Source organism: Triticum urartu, unplaced genomic scaffold, assembly GCF_003073215.2.
Source record: "Triticum urartu cultivar G1812 unplaced genomic scaffold, Tu2.1 TuUngrouped_contig_8429, whole genome shotgun sequence".
NCBI lineage: Eukaryota > Viridiplantae > Streptophyta > Magnoliopsida > Poales > Poaceae > Triticum > Triticum urartu.
The window spans coordinates 1-17,939 of NW_024119377.1; the positions used below are offsets into that span (position 1 = coordinate 1).

At 39.8% G+C, this 17,939-nt stretch overlaps 1 pseudogene; it reads left to right on the forward strand.

The window, feature by feature from the left end:
- Positions 1 to 1,815: 1,815 nt before the first annotated feature.
- On the forward strand, positions 1,816 to 4,264 carry LOC125531926 (annotated as a pseudogene).
- Positions 4,265 to 17,939: the final 13,675 nt, after the last annotated feature.

A 17,939-nucleotide genomic window follows, 5' to 3' on the forward strand; every position in this document is an offset into this window, starting at 1 on the left:
ACTCGTGCCGCTCCTCCTCTTGCGTCTGGTGAGGCGACTCGTCCTCTGTTCGTGCCTCTCCTCGTCTCGCGTTCGGTGAGGCAGTTCGTCCTGGATTCGTGCCTCTTCTCCTCTCGCTTCGCTCAATTCGTCCTCGCTCGTCCTATGTTTCTCGTCCTCGCTCGATTCGTCCGTCGTTTAGAGTAGAAGAACCTCGTCTGATTTGTTTCATTTTGCTCGTCCTCGATTCATCTGTTCTGAAGCGCGTCTGATTTGTTTGATTTTGCTCGTCCTCGCCGTCGGCCGTTTAGATAGAAATCGCGTCTGGTTTGATTTGCTCGTCCTCGCCGTCGTCGTTAGTTTAGAGTCGCGTGTGCTTTGATTCTCGCTCGGCCTTGTCATTGCCCCGCGTGTTCTTGGGGCCGTCTTGTCGGGGGTCTTCGTTCCTGCGACTCTGGGAGGAAGCGAGCGAGCGGTCTATCGGTTTGGGTCACCGTCTGGTTTGCGAGCTAACAAGTCTGCTTGAGAAACTTGTGCGCGCGCTACTGTTATCTGACGATCCTGTGTTTCGTGTTCACGGTGGAGCGATGGTTCCCGTGTTTCTGTTTGAGAAACTTGTGCGTGCGCTTCTGTTATCTCACGATTTCGCGTTTCGTGTTCGCTTTGGGGCGACGGTTGCAGGAACGATCGGTTCTGGTTCCGAAATTGGAGCAGTGTCAGATCAGTTTCTGTGTCGATTCTTGTTCTACCGGCAGTCGTGTGTGTTCCCATCCTAGATGCAGAGAATCCTGTTCTTGTTTGTTGCGGTTGTTCTGATGCTGTTCTTTTCAATTGTTTATTGTTATCATCTTTGCTTATCTTCCCATATGGCATGATTGATTGATTGTTGTTTGTTGTTTGATTGATTGCCTTGAGATGGATTGTTGTTTGTTGTTTGATTGATTGCCTTGAGATGGATTGTTGTTTGTTGTTTGATTGATTGCCTTGAGATGGATTGTTGTTTGTTCTTTGATTGATTGCCTTGACAAGGTAAAAACCTAGGCCAATTGATTGATGTTTGTTGCCTTGAGATGGTATGTTTCTACATGGCACCATTGATTGTTGTTTGTTGCCTTGAGATGGTACATGTTTATATGGCATGATTGATTGATGTTTGTGTATGGTTATTAATATTGATTGCTATTTGTTGATTGGTATCTAACTTTGGTATATGTAGTTCCTGAACATAGGTAACAGACCTAGCACTACTCTTTTTTCTGAATTATTTGTGATTATGTCTTATGTGGATATCATATTCTTTTTTTAGTATTACTGTTGTCCAGTCCTTGGAATAATGCTTTTCTAAGTATTTAAGGTACATACATGTTGATCTGGACATACCACATTTGCTCTTTATTATGTTGCTAAGGACACTGATGGGTTGAGTTGGCATATAGCACAGGTATATTTACATTCTTTACATTTTGCGATGCTGATGCCTGTAGTCCCAAAGCATTCATTTACCTGATATTTGCATGGATGTTTTCATGATGGCTAATTTGATTCATTATCGTTGTTCTGATGGTGTGCTTCTGGTGGTTTAACTAAAGTCGTGGATCGCTCATCAACCTGGTATGTCTTTGGATGATAATCCCTCTCGAATTTAAATCGTTCCTATATTTTACACAATGTTTATCTCATGGCTAGTAATGGTAAACTTATGAATGCATATCCCACATTTTAGCTAGTTATATAGTAACACCATACTTCCTTGGATGACGTTTTGTATATGAAAGTGTGGTGAGCTCACATATTGTGTCGGTATCTACCTAACGCAGCTGAGCTCTTTCTGGATAGGGCAGAGGTACAATATTTACATCCATGGCAGAAGGTTCTTAACCCTGAACTCATCAAAGGTCCTTGGACTCAAGAGGTTTGGCACTGCACTCCTGACTTTGCTCGAAAAAAAATTAATATGTTTTGCACATTTTATAGTTGTATTTATGATTATGATATTTTTATACAGGAAGATGACAAAATTATTGATCTTGTAAGCAAGTATGGACCAACAAAATGATCTCACTGCAAGGACCTGCAGAAGGACCCTCCCACCTCAGCGCAGGTGATTTCCCCTCTGCCCCGTTTGATTCCGTTTGCCCCGAATTGGGTTGTGTCTGGATGAGCGCGCCGTTGGCGTGGTCTGGTTGTTAACTGTTGTTACTGGTCATGGGGGTTAGGTTGTCGATTATTTAGTTGTGCTCTCGCAGTGCTTTTAGGTTTGTTGTGCTCTCGCACTGCTTATGAACTGTACATGGACTACAATTATGATTGACTCATGTTAAGTGTGTGATGTATCTTCTGAGCAGGTCATTAAAAAACCCTTGGATTTTGTTTTGTTAGGTTATAAAGTATGCCAACCTTATTACAGTTTACAGTCAGTACCACATGGGCAGAACATGCACCACCCTGTAGCACTATATGTTATCTTAACTGCCATAACCAAAAGAAATTAAAATTGCCAAGGACTTCACAATTTATATGGACAGTTAGGCATGACTAGCACTATTTAAGAAACATAAACAGTACCAATCTAATCTGTTAGGCATGGACTAGACTATTTAAGAAACATAAATAGTACCAACCAAATCAATAGGGATAATTTTTGAGAGTGAACTATGTTTTAGGAGGTGAGGTGGCAATGGTCACCTGTCTTCCTTAGTCTATTAACGCATACTGGAATAAATATAATTACTGAAGCAACTTTATGGTAATGTTGTTTAAATCTGATTTGAGAAACACGAACAGTACTAACCTGATCAATAGAGAGAATTGTCAAAAGTGACCTCTGTTTTAGTAGGTTGCAATGATCACCTGCTTTCCTTGGTTTATCAATGCATACTGGAAGAAATATAATTACTGAAGCAACTTTACCATTGTTAATGTTGTGTAAATCTGATTTGAGAAACATGAACGGTACCATCCTAACCAATAGAGAGAATCATCAATAGTGGCCTATGTTTTAGTAGGTGAGGTTGTAATGGTCACCTGTTTTCCTTGGTCTATCAATGCATACAGGAAGAAATATAATTACTGAAACAACTTTAGCATTCATAATATGTGTAAACCTGATGTTCTGTGTTTTTGTGGAGAATAAGTGGCTTCAGTGGATGTCCTGGCCTCCTGGGTGACTTGATGTTTTTTCATACAACATTTGGTTGCACTAACCTCTTGAAATGAAGATCAATGAACTTTGAATTATTCTAATCATTTTACTGGACGCGTATATGATGGATAACCTTGATAATATAATTTCATGCCTAATTCTGAACTTGTTCACACATAACTAAAGCTGGCTGCTGTTTGATCTCACAACAAATATGACTTGTTTCTTACTCATACTTGACTGGCTTCATACAAATGCTTGTCTGACTGTTGCATAATACTGTATTACTTTCCTTTTATTCAGGCAGGTCCTGTAAGTGAGGACATGTTCCACTGGCAGGCCACTATCATGGGACCCTCGGACAGCCTGTTTACTGGTGGTCTATTTTTGGTGAACATCCATTTCCCACTGGATTATCCCTTCAAGCCCCCGAAGGTAATTTCTGGTGTACCGAGCTAACCTTTGTAATGATATTGGAATTGCTGTTACACAAATGTCTTAGGGGTCCTCAAACAATTAGTTTGCTGCTGCTTGCTATCTTATCTATTTTTTTCTGACATTCAGACATGAACATATTTCAGGTCTCTTTCCGCACCAAGGTGTTCCACCCAAACATCAATAGCAACGGCAGCATTTGCCTCGACATTCTCAAGGAACAGTGGAGCCTGACTTTGACCATCTCAAAGGTAATGATCTGCATTCCTAGCTTGGTTGTTCCATTTTTTTGCTTAAAGCTTGTTGCTGATATAAGCTTGGTTCCTTCAGCAAATTAATCTCACAAAAAATCTTCATTTATGTTTCTCTAATATTTACCCGTCTCTGTTAACAGGTCCTCCTGTCAATCTGTTCGTTGCTGACGGACCCCAATCCCAATGATCTCTGGTGCCTGAGATTTCTCACATGTACAAGACTGATTGGGCCAAGTATGAGTGTGCCTGGACACAGAAGTACGTCATGGGTGGATGTATAGGCAAGCAATGTCGAGAGAGGTATTCTTTTGATTGTTCTATTTTTATGGTTTGCTGAAATGCATTCCCCCCTGGGTGGGATGTTTGTTAATTTCGAAACACACTGGTTACTTCCATTTGTGTACTTTATTTGTTCTTAGTTCTTCTCACCTATAGCTAAAGTCAAAGACGACAAACCAGGTGACTTATTGGAGTTGCAGGACTACAAATCATCGGTAAGTTTCTATGCTTTCAAATGGTCAGAGTTTAAATTTTGATCAGTTTGTCTGACTTGTTTTATACCGAATCCTTGATTTCTTGATAACTTTGATATATACACATGAATAATTACTTATGCTGTTATGATCATAAACTGATTTCTATGATGCCTATTACATAACAGGTCATCTAAATCTTCATTTGCAAATATGACTGCCGGTGCTGCTGATGATGTAAGTTACTTTTCTTGCTTCAAGAATAATAGAAACATCATTTACATCACACTCACATTTTAAGTTGCTCATGTCATTTCAGGCTAGCCATCTGCTTGGAACTGATGAGAGACAACCGATGTTGCCAACTTGAAACATATATTTTTTAGGTATGAATGGCTTACCTCTCCTCCTCTCGCATCTGTTGAGGCAATTCGTCCTCGGTTCGTGCCTCTCCTCCTCTCGCGTCTGGTGAGGCAATTCGTCCCCGATTCCCTCTCCTCTCGCCTCTGACTTTATGTTGCTCGTCCCCGCTCGATTCATCCGTTTAGATTAGAAGAATCGCGCCTGATTTGTCATTTTGCTCGTTCTCGATTCGTCTGTCTTGAAGCGCGTATGATTCGACTGATTTTCCTCGTCCTCGATTCGTCCGTTTAGATAGAAAATCGTGTCTGGTTTGATTTACTCATTCTCCTCGTCAGTCTAGAGTCGCTTGTGATATGATTTTGTCGTCCTCGCTGTCGCCCCGATGCTTTCATGTGTTCTTGGGGCCGTCTCGTCGGGGGTCTCCGTCCCTGCGACTCTGGGAGGAAGTGGGCGAGCGAGCAGTCGGTCGGTCTAGTTTGCAAACTAACAAGTCTGTTTGAGAAACTTCTGTTCCCACGTTTTGTGTTCACGGTGACCGATGGTTCCTGTGTTTACTTGTGCGCGCGCTTCTGTTATTTCATGATCATGCGTTTCGTGTTCGCGCCCGGCGATGGTTGCAGGAATCATCAGTTCTGGTTTCGAAATTGGAGCAGTGTCAGATCGGTTCCTCTGTTCCATCACCTATGTTGTTTGTCGGTTATTTTCAGATCTCAAATGCATGCGCCCTTGTGATACTCTAGTTCCAGGGTCCGTTAATACAAGGTGGATTATTGGCCCTCTGTCGATTCTTGTCCCACCTAGATGCAGGTCTCAACATTGCGGTTGTGTGCTGGTCTCGCTTTCGGCAGGCGTGTGTGCTCCCATCCTAGATGCAGAGAATCTTGTTCTGTCCGTTGCGGTTGTTCTGATGGTGTTCTTTTCAATTGGTTTATTGTTATCACTCTTTTCTTATGTTCCCATATGGCACGATTGATTGATTGTTGTTTGTTGTTTGATTGATTGCCTTGAGATGGATTGTTGTTTGTTGTTTGATTGATTGCCTTGAGATGGATTGTTGTTTGTTGTTTGATTGATTGCCTTGACGTGGATTGTTGTTTGTTGTTTGATTGATTGCCTTGAGATGGATTGTTGTTTGTTGTTTGATTGATTGCCTTGAGAAGGTACAAACCATGTAGGCCAATGGATTGTTGTTTGAGCCTTGAGGTGGATTGTTGTTCGTTGAGGTGAATTTTTTTGGTATTACTATTCCTTGTTCCCTTTTGAAGTTCAGTTATTCAAATCTGATGTGGAAGGTATGAATATTGATATCACTTCTGTGTTAGTATACTAGCTATGGTGTGTTTTATTCAACTTATTAAGCATATCTCTTACAAGTTTGCCTTGAGATGGTACATTTTATATGGCGCGATTGATTGCTATTTGTCGAGTGTGAACTCGTATCTTGACGAATAATCATTTATGCTAACTTGGTATTGGTAGTTCCTCACCATAGGTAATACACCTATTACTTGTTTAGTGTAGACTGACTATTCTTTTTTCTGAACTTTTTTGTGATTATGTCTTCACATTGCACTGCTCCCAGATCCATATCAACGTGCCCACACTGTCGGATGAGCATAAAGATGTAAGGAACTCCTCCCAAGAATCTCTGTTGCTCCTTGTATTAACTTGGCGACTAGACTTTGCATGCTATTTTTTTCCGTAAAACTGGAGCTCCTTGCTGTAACCCATTATATGACTATATGAGCATGCACCACTTTCAGGTTATGAAAAAATGCGGTGCTCCAAACAAGATTGACTTCCTCTCTCTTTCTTATACAAGGCATGCAGAAGATGTGTGGCAAGTAAGTAACTCATTATGTCGATATTTAGAGTGTACTACTTCACAGTGCCATCTTTCCCAACAGATTGAATTTTTTTATATTGATATTTTGTTGAATAGTATCACATGTTTGGGCACTTCATACTTTGGGAAAATGTTCCTAACGTTGATAGTATTTTTCCTGTAATAGGCACGGGAGTTCCTCTCAAAGTTAGCTGATCTTAGCCAAACTCCGATTTTAGCCAAAATTAACATGTATTTTTCTCAATTGAGTACTACTTTGTTTTGTTCTTTAGGTGTTCTTATTTCAACTGATGTGGCAAATGCGGTGCTGGACAGTTAGTTTTTGCCTCTTGCAGATATCTTATACTTTGGTGATCCTGTACAATTGCTCTTTACTACACCCAAACAAACTATAATTACACAAGCTGTAACATGAATCATAATTGTTTTGTTCAGGTAGTGATGACATTCTCCTTGGTGCTGAGACTTGCCGTGGGTTGTATCCAGTTGAGACTATTTCAACAGTAGGCAGAATTTGTGCTGAGGTGAGCTTTCTTTTGGAGTTCTACGTTCTCTTGATAAACATGAGTGTTTGGGAGGCATTTGTTGATAGGTTCCCATTTGTAGTTCAAATCAGACTTCAATACTAAAATGTTACAAATAAATACCATTCTTTGGAACAGCCCCTAAATGTCAACAAGTATATCTTTGGCACTCTAATGGAATCTGATGGAAATTCACTCCCTCCTGCCTTTTCTCTCTTTATATTTGGTGATCATGAATTGTTTCACAGGCTGAGAAGGTCTTCAACCAGGATTTGTACTTCAAGCGAACCATGAAATACGTGGGAGAACCCATGACCCACTTGGAGTCTATTGCTTCGTCTACAGTGCGTATTTTGTTTCTTCTCATTTTCCAACCTTTTGGTAGTGTTTACAGGGGAACAATTTCTGTCTTCCATTGATTGAATATCAGGCTATGACACTTGGGTTTATAAGTTTGAAATAGTTCACTACCTATTTGCTAGGTGCGGCTGCTATCAAAGTTAAGGCTTCGGTCATCATTTGCTTGACCTCATCTGGGAGGGCTGCAAGGTAGAAAGAGAAATAAAAAGAGTATTTCTTCTTATAGGCGCTTCACCTCATCTTGTAGTTTAATGGAAATTGATTCATATATTATGCTGTATTGAGTACAGGCTAATTGCCAAGTACAGGCCCACCATGCCATTCCTCGTCTGAAAACAAATCAATTGAAGTGGAGCTTCACAGGCACATTTGAAGTATGTGAACAACCTTTTTCCTTCTAACCTTTTTAGTACCTCCTGTGTGTGCTATATATAGGTAATAATGATTCAGAACTAGCATGCTGATCTTCAAACTTTGAAAGATAACTTAAGGCTATAGTTTTGTTAATGACAAATCTAACACTGAAACTTGCACAATCACGCAACTCAATACAGAGGAACAATATATAAGTATTTTCCATGTAATGCTAGAAAATTCATTTAGCATTTAACCTTCATGGTTTTGCCTTGATACAACATCCTTCTTTTCTCTCAGCAAAAGAATGATGATATGTATTGCTCCTTTATTTTTACATGGTGCATAATTCCTACTACCTCTGTTTCAGTTTATAAGGGACGTATTTCTAGATCATCAGTTTGACCAACGAAATACATATTATATGCTGAAGTATACCATTGAAATTTGTATTTGAAATAGGTTTGTCATGGTGTACCTTTTGTAGCATACCTCATATTCCATTGGCCAAATCGTTGATCTAAAAATAGCATGTGCCTAACAAACAGAAAGATTGGGACTATGTTGTTCAGCTGCACTCACTAATGTACTATAGAATTTACCCTGATGAGAAACAGTGTGGTGTTCAACTAGACTCACTAATTAACATGTATTACCACGTGTCTAATACATCCCTATCTAGACAAATCTAAGATAAGTAATTCGGGACGGAGGGAGTACTAAAGAATTTTGCCCGATAAGAACCAATATCGCTTATGTTGGACCAAGACTTGTCTCTGGTGTTTGGCAGTGTGCCAGTTATAACTCATATTTGTTGCATTATATTCCTGCAGGCAAGACAATCACTCATAGTTAGAGGCCTCTTTCCCATGCTTGCTGATCCACGTCACCTGGTGAGTTAACCTGCCTTCATCTGTTGCCTACATTAACCATTCTTTGGTGGTTCTTTTCAATTTTAGAATACATGGCCCAGTACGTATAATATGAAAAACAGGAACTACCTATAAATATCAACGCCCTTGTTCTGAACATAAAGGGAATAATGGCAATTGGCATTAGTGCATATTCCCAATATGTGAAAAGTGGATGCTTTACATACATTAGGCCAGTGAATTAATTATGCTTTTAGGGTTTTTGCTTGCATCATGTTCTACTTACAAATGGAATAAACACTAGAGTGCAGTTCACTTTTGAACTGTTGGAAAGTCATCATAAGCTTGGTTAATCAGTACATTATTTCGAACTTGACTGGTGGTAGGCTGGTTTGTTTATTCTGTATAATATAAACGCAATACGTGAGTTTATAAGCTGGTGTGAACCAGTGAGGCTGATGTTTGGGGGTGTTTCATCTTGCATCCACCTTGAATTATTTGGTAGCTAGAATTCCTTGATTTGGACCCAACAAGTAAGAAGGTTGGTTTGCCTGGTGATTTGTACTGACATTGTTTCTCTGCCCTGCAGGCTGAATCTACTAGCACTACAAATGAATCAGTGTTGAAGGCTACTCTTACCTTAGCCAGAATTTCTATAAGAATGTTGCTCATGTTACATGCCTTCCTTTCTCTAGTAAGTAGAACAAGAATACATTTAACATTTCTTTTATGTCCATATGCGTACGCTCATGATATTTTGAATTGCAAACTAAATTCTAAATAAATAAGCATGCGTCACTGTGCCTACAAACTTGTGGGTAGTGATGAATATAATCACTTAATCAGCCTCTAACTAGCTTCCTATTTTTAGGAACGAAGATCTGAATCACCCTAACCCCTCTAGAGAGATTAGTTTACAAATTCAAGTTCTGGAATTCTTTATAGCTTTTTGAGTTTACTTCGGTCTTGCATGTATTAGATTTCTGTTTGTGCCCCTATCTATGTCTGTTTCTTGTGTGCAAGCGCTCCTTTATGTGTGTGTGACTCTGTGTGCTTGACTCTGTATGTGTGTGGCTTGACTGTGTGCGTGACTGTGTGTGGCTTGACTGTGTGTGTGCTTGACTCTCTGTGTGTGAATATTGCATTTGCTTGATGGTGTGTCTTGTATGCTTTGTTGAATGATTGGTTGTATAACTTGTGTGTTTATATTGTCGGGGCCTAACACTGCCTTTGCCGGTCCCAAGCCCGGATGTGAAAATGTGGAGGGAGCTGCAGTTACCTTCTTTGTATTGTTTGCATTACGAGTGTCGATAGAAATTACACAGCTTAGGTTACTGTCCTAATCGAATAGTGAATCTTCACATAATTTGGTAGCATGTGATTTAAGCTTTAAAATGCATCCTTCCTTGCTATAAACTTACTGATTCCTTTCTGAAGTTGTATGAGGTCAGTGTTATGGTACGGGTGTGTTCCTTTCTAAAGTTGTATGATGTTAGTGTCTGGTTTGATTTGCTCGTCCTCACCGTCACCCGTTTAGAAGCGCTTCTGATATGATTTTGGTCGTCCTCGCTGTCGCCCTGATGCTCTTGCATGTTCTTGGGGCCGTCTCGTCAGGGGTCTCCACCGTTTGGATCACCGTCTGGTTTGCGAACTAACAAGTTTGTTCGAGAAATGCGTGCGCTTTTGTTATCTGATGATCCTGCGTTTCGTGTTCACGGTGGAGCGATGATTCCAGCATTTCTGTTTGAGAAACTTGTGCGTGCGCTTCTGTTATATGACGATCCTGCATTTTGTGTTCGCGTTGGGGCGACGGTTGTAGGAACGATTGGTTCTGGTTTCAAAATTGAAGCAGTGTCAAATTGGTTCCTCTGTTCCATCACCTGTCTCCCATCGTAGATGCAGAGAATCTTGTTCTTGTCTGTTACAGTTGTTTTGATGGTGTTCTTTTCAATTGGTTTCTTGTTATCATGCTTTGCTTATGTTCCCATATATGGTGATGTGTGTTCAGGGGTGCAAACCATGTAGGCCGTGGGTACTATGATATGAGGCTTCTCTCCTGCTAATAAATTAGGATGATAGGCTGAGAAGAAAAGTTTGACTCTTGTAACAATCTGCTTGGTTTCCACTTCTTTGTGTTGCCGATTTGACATCCAATGCCTATCTTATTTATTATAATCATGTTTTCCCTGTTTGTTTTCATATCCAATGCATCCACTCATCAAAAAACCCTTTTCCCTGTTTGTTTTCCCTTCTTTTTCTAATCAATAATCATGTTTATCATGGTGTTGACAACACTCCATTTCTACTGTTCTTTGTTCCCTTCTGTAGTTCACTGATTCAAATCTGTTGTGGAAGGTAGGAATATTGATCACTTCTGTGTTAGTACACTAGCTATGATATGTTTATATGGCATGATTGATTATTGTTTGTTTATGGTTGTTAAGATTGATTGATTGATTGAATGTTGTTTGTTGATTGATTGACTGCTGTTTGTTGACCGGTATCTAACTTTGGTATTGGTAGACCTAGCACTATTCTTTTTTCTGAACTTTTTTCTGATTATGTCTTATGTGGATATCATATTCATTTTTTGTATTACTGCTGTCCAGTCACTTGAATAACACTTTTCCAAGTATTTAAGGCATAGACATTTGGATCTGGACATATCATATTTGCTCTTTATTGTGTTGCTAAGGACACTGATGGGTTGAGTTGGCATATATAGCGCAGGTATATTGACGTTCTTTACATTTTGCGATGCTGATGCCTGTAGTCCCAGAGCATTTATTTAGCCAAGTATGATGTTTGTGCTCAGAATGATGTATATGTAGAATCCAGGGGTGGATGGATGTTTTCATGATGGCTAATTTGATTTTTATGGTTGTTCGGATGGTGTGCTTCTGGTGGTTGAACTGAAGCCGTGGATCACTCACCATCCTGGTATGTGTTTGGATGATAATCCCTCTCGAATTTAACTCCTTCCTATATTTTACACAATGTTTATCTCACGGCTGGTAATGGTAACCTTATGAATGCATATCCCACATTTTAGCTAGTTATATAGTAACGCCATACTTCTTTGGACGTTGTTCTTTATATGCAAGCGTGATGAGCTCACATATTGTGTCGGTATCTACCTGTGTAGCTGAGCTATTTCCGGATAGGACAGAGGTACAATGTTTGCATCCATGGCAAAAGGTTCTTCTGATTGTTCAAAGGTCCTTGGACTCAAGAGGTTTGTCACTGCACTCCTGACTTTGCTAGAGAAAAAAAGCTTTTGCACATTTTATAGTTATATTTATGATATTTTTTCTACAGGAAGATGACAAAATTATTGATCTTGTAAGCAAGTATGGACCAACAAAATGGTCTCATTGCAAGGTCCTGGATCTGGATGTATAGGCAAGCAATGTTGAGAGAGGTATTCTTCTGATTGTTCTATTTTTATGGTTTGCTGAATGCATTTCCCCCCTCCGTGCAAGACAAACGTGGATGTTTGCTAATTTGAAACACACTGGTTACTTCCATTTGTGTACTTCTATTTGTGTAACTTCTATTTGTTCTTAGTTCTTCTCACCTATAGCTAAAGTCAAAGACGACAAACCAGTTGAATTATTGGAGTTGCAAGATACACAGAATCATCGGTAAGTTTCTATCCTTTCAAATGGTCAAGAGTATGAATTTTGATCAGTTTGTTTGACTTGTTTTGTACCGAATCCTTGATTTCTTGATAACTTCGATACACACACATGAATAATTACTTATGCTGTTATGATTATCACTTAATCAGCCTCTGACTAGCTTCTTATTTTCAGGAACGAAGATCTAAATCACCCTCACCCCTCTAGAGAAATAAGTTTACTCATTCAGATTCTGGAATTTTTTATAGCTTTCTGAATTTACTTTGTTCTTGCATGTATTAGCTTTCTGTTTGTGCCCCAATCTATGTCTATTTCTTTCTGTTTCTTGTGTGCAAGCGCTCCATTGTGTGTGTGACTATGTGCATGTGATGTGCCCCTATCTATCTCTGTTTCTTGTGTGCAAGCGCTCCGCTGTGTGTGTCTGACTCTGTGTGTGACTGTGTGTATGTCTGACTCTGTGCCTGACTATGTGTATGTCTGACTGTGTGTGACTCTGTATATGTGTGTGTGAATGTTGCATTTGCTTGTGTGTATGTGACTGTGTGTGTGTGTTTGTGTTTGTGTGAATATTGCATTTGCTTGATGGTGTGGCCTGTATGCTTTGCTGAATGATTGGTGTTAGTGTGGTTTAACACTGCCTTTGCCGGTCCCAAGCCTGGATGTGAAAATGTGGAGGGAGCTGTATTTACCTCCTTTTTATCTTATATATATTCACCTTCTGAATTTTGCGGTTGATGGCACTCTAGTTTACTTAGATGGTTAGCTTGTTAATTAGTTTTGTGCATGCAAGACTTGAAATCTAGCTGATGTAGTGTTTAGTTTCTGTACATGATAAATGGTTTTGTTGTGCACCTTTTTAAAGACGCCGCCCGTTTTCCCCTCTATTTTCACTTGCATTTCTTGTGTTTCTGAATTGATTATCTGTTGTAAGATATGGTTAGCGTATATAGTTTAGAGATAAATGCCTTTGTGTGCAGCAGTTTTCATACATTTTATTCATTCCAATGGTGATTTTACTGCTAGTTTTTGTGTGTTGGAACTCTTGCGGAAGTTCTCTGTACCTGAGTACCATTTTGTACCTAGAACATCACTGAAGCTAGTGTTTCAGTGTCATTTTGTTCTAGAACATCACTGAAGCCAGTTTTTTTAGACGAGTGATGTGATTACATTGTACCAGACTGCAGCAGCTCAGTGTATGAGTATGTGCCCTGCAGCAACAATTATCTAGCTACTTAACAGGACTAGCTACTTTTGAACAATCAGGTAGTTCATAAATGCAGTTTTACTTATACTAGCAAAAGAGCCCGTGCGTCGCAACGGGAGAGAAAACATAACACACGCTCTTAACTCAACAACCATTACTCAAGACCACAATAGGTCCATCTCCTTTATTTTTGCGGGGCATCATATTTGTGTTGCCGCTTATCCTCCTTCTCACCCTCGCCGGCGATGGCCTTGGTGTTCACACAAAACAACAAAAACGTGTGTTGAATATGGTTAATCTTAAGGCGTCTCTCTCCCTCTCTCTCTCGCTCGCTTTCTCTCTCGCGACGAGAAATCTGTTGTTTTTCCCTGTGACATTTTTCAGAGGTATGCATGTGTAGTTATCGATGTTTTCTTTTCCATATATGGTTATAGTGGGGTATTTATTTGCAATCCAGATCGCCGCCGGTATGAAAAAAACGAATCTTGCACTATAAATTATAAGTTTGCTTCCATAACAATATTTTAAAAATATTTAACAGGTAAAATTAACATCATATTTAGATTCCACCCATTTTTCTAATAAAATTTCATATATAATATGTTAAAATCGAAGTTACGGTTTAAAAGATACAAATAATTTAGAAAATCATTTGGTTTGACTCAAATATATTCCAAAACAATATTTAAAAATACTTAACAGGTAAAAATAATCTCATATTCACATTCTACATATTTTTCTAATCAAATTTCGTATATAACATGTTCAAATCGGAGTTACGGTTTAAAAGATATGGATGGTTTTAAAAAGCATTTGTATGACTTAAATATGATCCGCGAATGAATTACCTAAAACATCAGGGGGGTTTCGAAAAATGTAAAATAACGGTTCGGGTGTGACTTAAATCCGGACGGCGGGTTGATTTCAAGAAAAGCCAGGGATTTTTATGTAAAATACGAGAATAACGATTCGTTTTAACTTAAAACAGGGCTGCGAGTTGAATTCTCTGAAATAGAGGGACTTTTCTGAAAAATGCCATGACGGACAAAAGAAACTCAATTTGCTTTATTATTAGGTAAAGATTGAGCTTCTTCATTTCCTAGATGCAGCAGGCTGTCCATGTTGTGTGTCTCAATTCTTTGATTCACCTATAATTTCATTTCAGCAGGTTGTCCATGTTGTGTGTTCCATATGGATTAGACGCTGTCGACTACTTTGTCTTCAATGCCGTGGCTCCTCGTTGGGTCTTTAGTACTTCTGCTGTGTGTTCGGTTTTTAATCCCCATTATGTGTGATGCTCTTTGTTCCTGTGTAATTTGAATCTTTGTTGTGCTCTTGTGAGCGGTGTCCATGATTTCAATGGTGTTTCCATGCGACTTTGAACCATGTCTGTGTTATGATCTTGTGAAAACGTTGCGTGAATATTTATTGCCAATCATGTGTCGTGCCAATGCTCCCTTTGGTTGATTGTGTGGCTTGTTGCTTATCTGAATGATTGGTTGTAGTGTTTGCTAATTCTTTTGTGTTTAGTAGTTTTGTAGTTTAACACTGGCTTTGCCAGTCCCAAGCCCGGATGAGCAAATGTGGAGCGAACAACATGTAGTAGTGAATGAAGCCGAATACGTTTTAGTTCTGTTCCCAAAGGTAAGTGAGTGTATAGGAAGCCTTGCATGAAAGGCCTCTTGTACCACAATTCTCTAGAAAGATGTAGTTCAATTGTTGTGGGTAACTGCTTCCCTAGAAAATCCTGTAGAGTAGTGTAGCAGATGCAAGCAAGTGGGGATGATTCACAGAGTTCCCTGATAATTACAGTTACATAAGTAAACTAGTAGGTATCGTTTGCATGACTGGTCCTGATACTGCACTTGGATGGTAGTGGTAATTGACACGTCTCCGTTGTATCTACTTTTTCCAAACACTTTTGCCCTTGTTTTGGACTCTAACTTGCATGATTTGAATAGAACTAACCCAGACTGACGCTGTTTGCAGCAGAATTGCCATGGTGTTATTTTTGTGCAGAAATAAAAGTTCTCGAAATGACTTGAAAATCAACGGAGAATTATTTTGGAATATATAAAAAATACTGGAAGAAGAATCCACATCAGGGGGGCCTCCATCTGTCCACGAGGGTGGGGGGGGGGCGCCCTACCCCCTGGGCACGCCCCTTGCCTCGTGGGCCCCCTGACGCTCCACCGACCTCAACCTTGACTCCATATATTCACTTTTGGGGAGAAAAATAATTAGAGAGAAGGATTCATCGTGTTTTACGATATGGAGCCGCCATCAAGCTCTAAACTCTCTCGGGAGGGCTGATCTTTAGTCCGTTCGGGCTCCGGAGAGGGGAATCCGTCGCCATCGTCATCATCAACCTTCCTCCATCACCAATTTCATGATGCTCACCGCCATGCGTGAGTAATTCCAACGTAGGCTTGCTGGACGGTGATGGGTTGGATGAGATTTATCATGTAATCGAGTTAGTTTTGTTAGGGTTTGATCCCTAGTATCCACTATGTTATGAGATTGATGTTGCTATGACTTTGCTATGCTTAATGCTTGTCACTAGGGACCGAGTACCATGATTTAGATTTGAACCTATTATGTTTTCACCAATATATGAGAGTTCTTAATCCTATCTTGCAAGTCTATCGTCACCTATTATGTGTTATGATCCGTTAACCCCGAAGTGACAATAATCGGGATACTTACTGGTGATGACCGTAGTTTGAGGAGTTCATGTATTCACTATGTGTTAATGCTTTGGTCCGATACTCTATTAAAAGGAGGCCTTAATATCCCTTAGTTTCCAATAGGACCCCGCTGCCACGGGAGGGTAGGACAAAAGATGTCATGCAAGTTCTTTTCCATAAGCACGTATGACTATATTCGGAATACATGCCTACATTACATTGATGAACTGGAGCTAGTTCTGTGTCACCCTAGGTTATGACTGTTACATGATCGATCGCATCCGGCATAATTCTCTATCACCGATCCAATGTCTACAAGCTTTTCATATATTGTTCTTCGCTTATTTACTTTCCCGCTGCTACTGTTACAATCACTACAAAACCCAAAAATATTACTTTTGCCATCGTTACCTTTTGCTATCGTTATCACTACTATCATATTACTTTGCTACTAAATACTTTGCTACAGATATTAAGTTATCCAGGTGTGGTTGAATTGACAACTCAGCTACTAATACTTGAGAATATTCTTTGACTCCCCTTGTGTCGAATCAATAAATTTGGGTTATCAAGACTATTTTCTGGCGCCGTTGCCGGCGAGCATAGCTCTATTCTTTGAGTCACTTGGGATTTATATCTACTTATCATTATGAAGAACTTGAAAGATCAAAGAAACAAGATCTATCCCTCAACTACGAGGGGAGGTAAGGAACTGCCATCTAGCTCTGCACTTGATTCACCTTCTGTTTTGAGTAAGCTTGCGACACCAAAACCTGCTTCTGCTATTGACTCTGATATGTCACATTTGATTGATGATGCCACTTCTGCTATGCATGATACTTATAATGAAACTACTTCTATGCTTGATACTACTGTGCCACTAGGTGAATTTCTTGATGAACAACTTGCTAGGCTAGGGAGAATGAAATTATTGAAACTGATAATATTGATGAAAGTGATGATGAAGATTCCCCCCCTAGATATGAATTGCCAGTTGTTTCTGAGGGCTATGTTATGGATGAAGAAACTGCTAGAGACTTTCTTGCTTGTGATGATAGAAGTGATCTTAAGAAGTTATTAGCTGAGCTTAAAGAAAAAACTCTGAATGCTAGAATGAAATATGATCCTGCTTATGCTACTCCACCTATCTTTGTTACTGATAAGGATTATGATTTCTCAGTTGATCCTGAGTTAATTACTTTGGTTGAATCTGATCCTTTCGATGGCTATGAATCTGAAACTGTTGTGGCACATTTTACTAAATTAAATAATATAGCTACCTGTAACGCCCTCGATGCGACTATATCTCCCACGTGTCGAAGCACGACTTAGAGACATAACCGCATTGAAAGCAATATCGCAAGTGAGGTAATCTTCGCAAACAACCCATGTACATAAATAAAAGGGGAAAGGTACATAGTTGTCTTACACTCGCCACGTCACACAAATATCATAAATAAGTCATTACATTCATCCAATCACTCAAGGTCCGACTACGGAACCAAAATAAAGATCAACCCCCAAATGCGACAAAGTCCCTGATCGCCCCAACTGGGCACCACTACTGATCATCTGGGAAAGACACGTAGTAACGGTGAGAGCCTTCATTGAACTCCCACTTGAGCTCGGTCATATCATCTAGAGCGGAATCATCGGTCCCTGCATTTGGTTTTTGGAAGTAAACTGTGAGTCACGGGGACTCAGCAATCTCACACCCTCGCGATCAAGACTATTTAAGCTTATAGGTAAGGTAAAGGTATGATGTGGAGCTGCAGCAAGCGACTAGCATATATGGTGGCTAACAT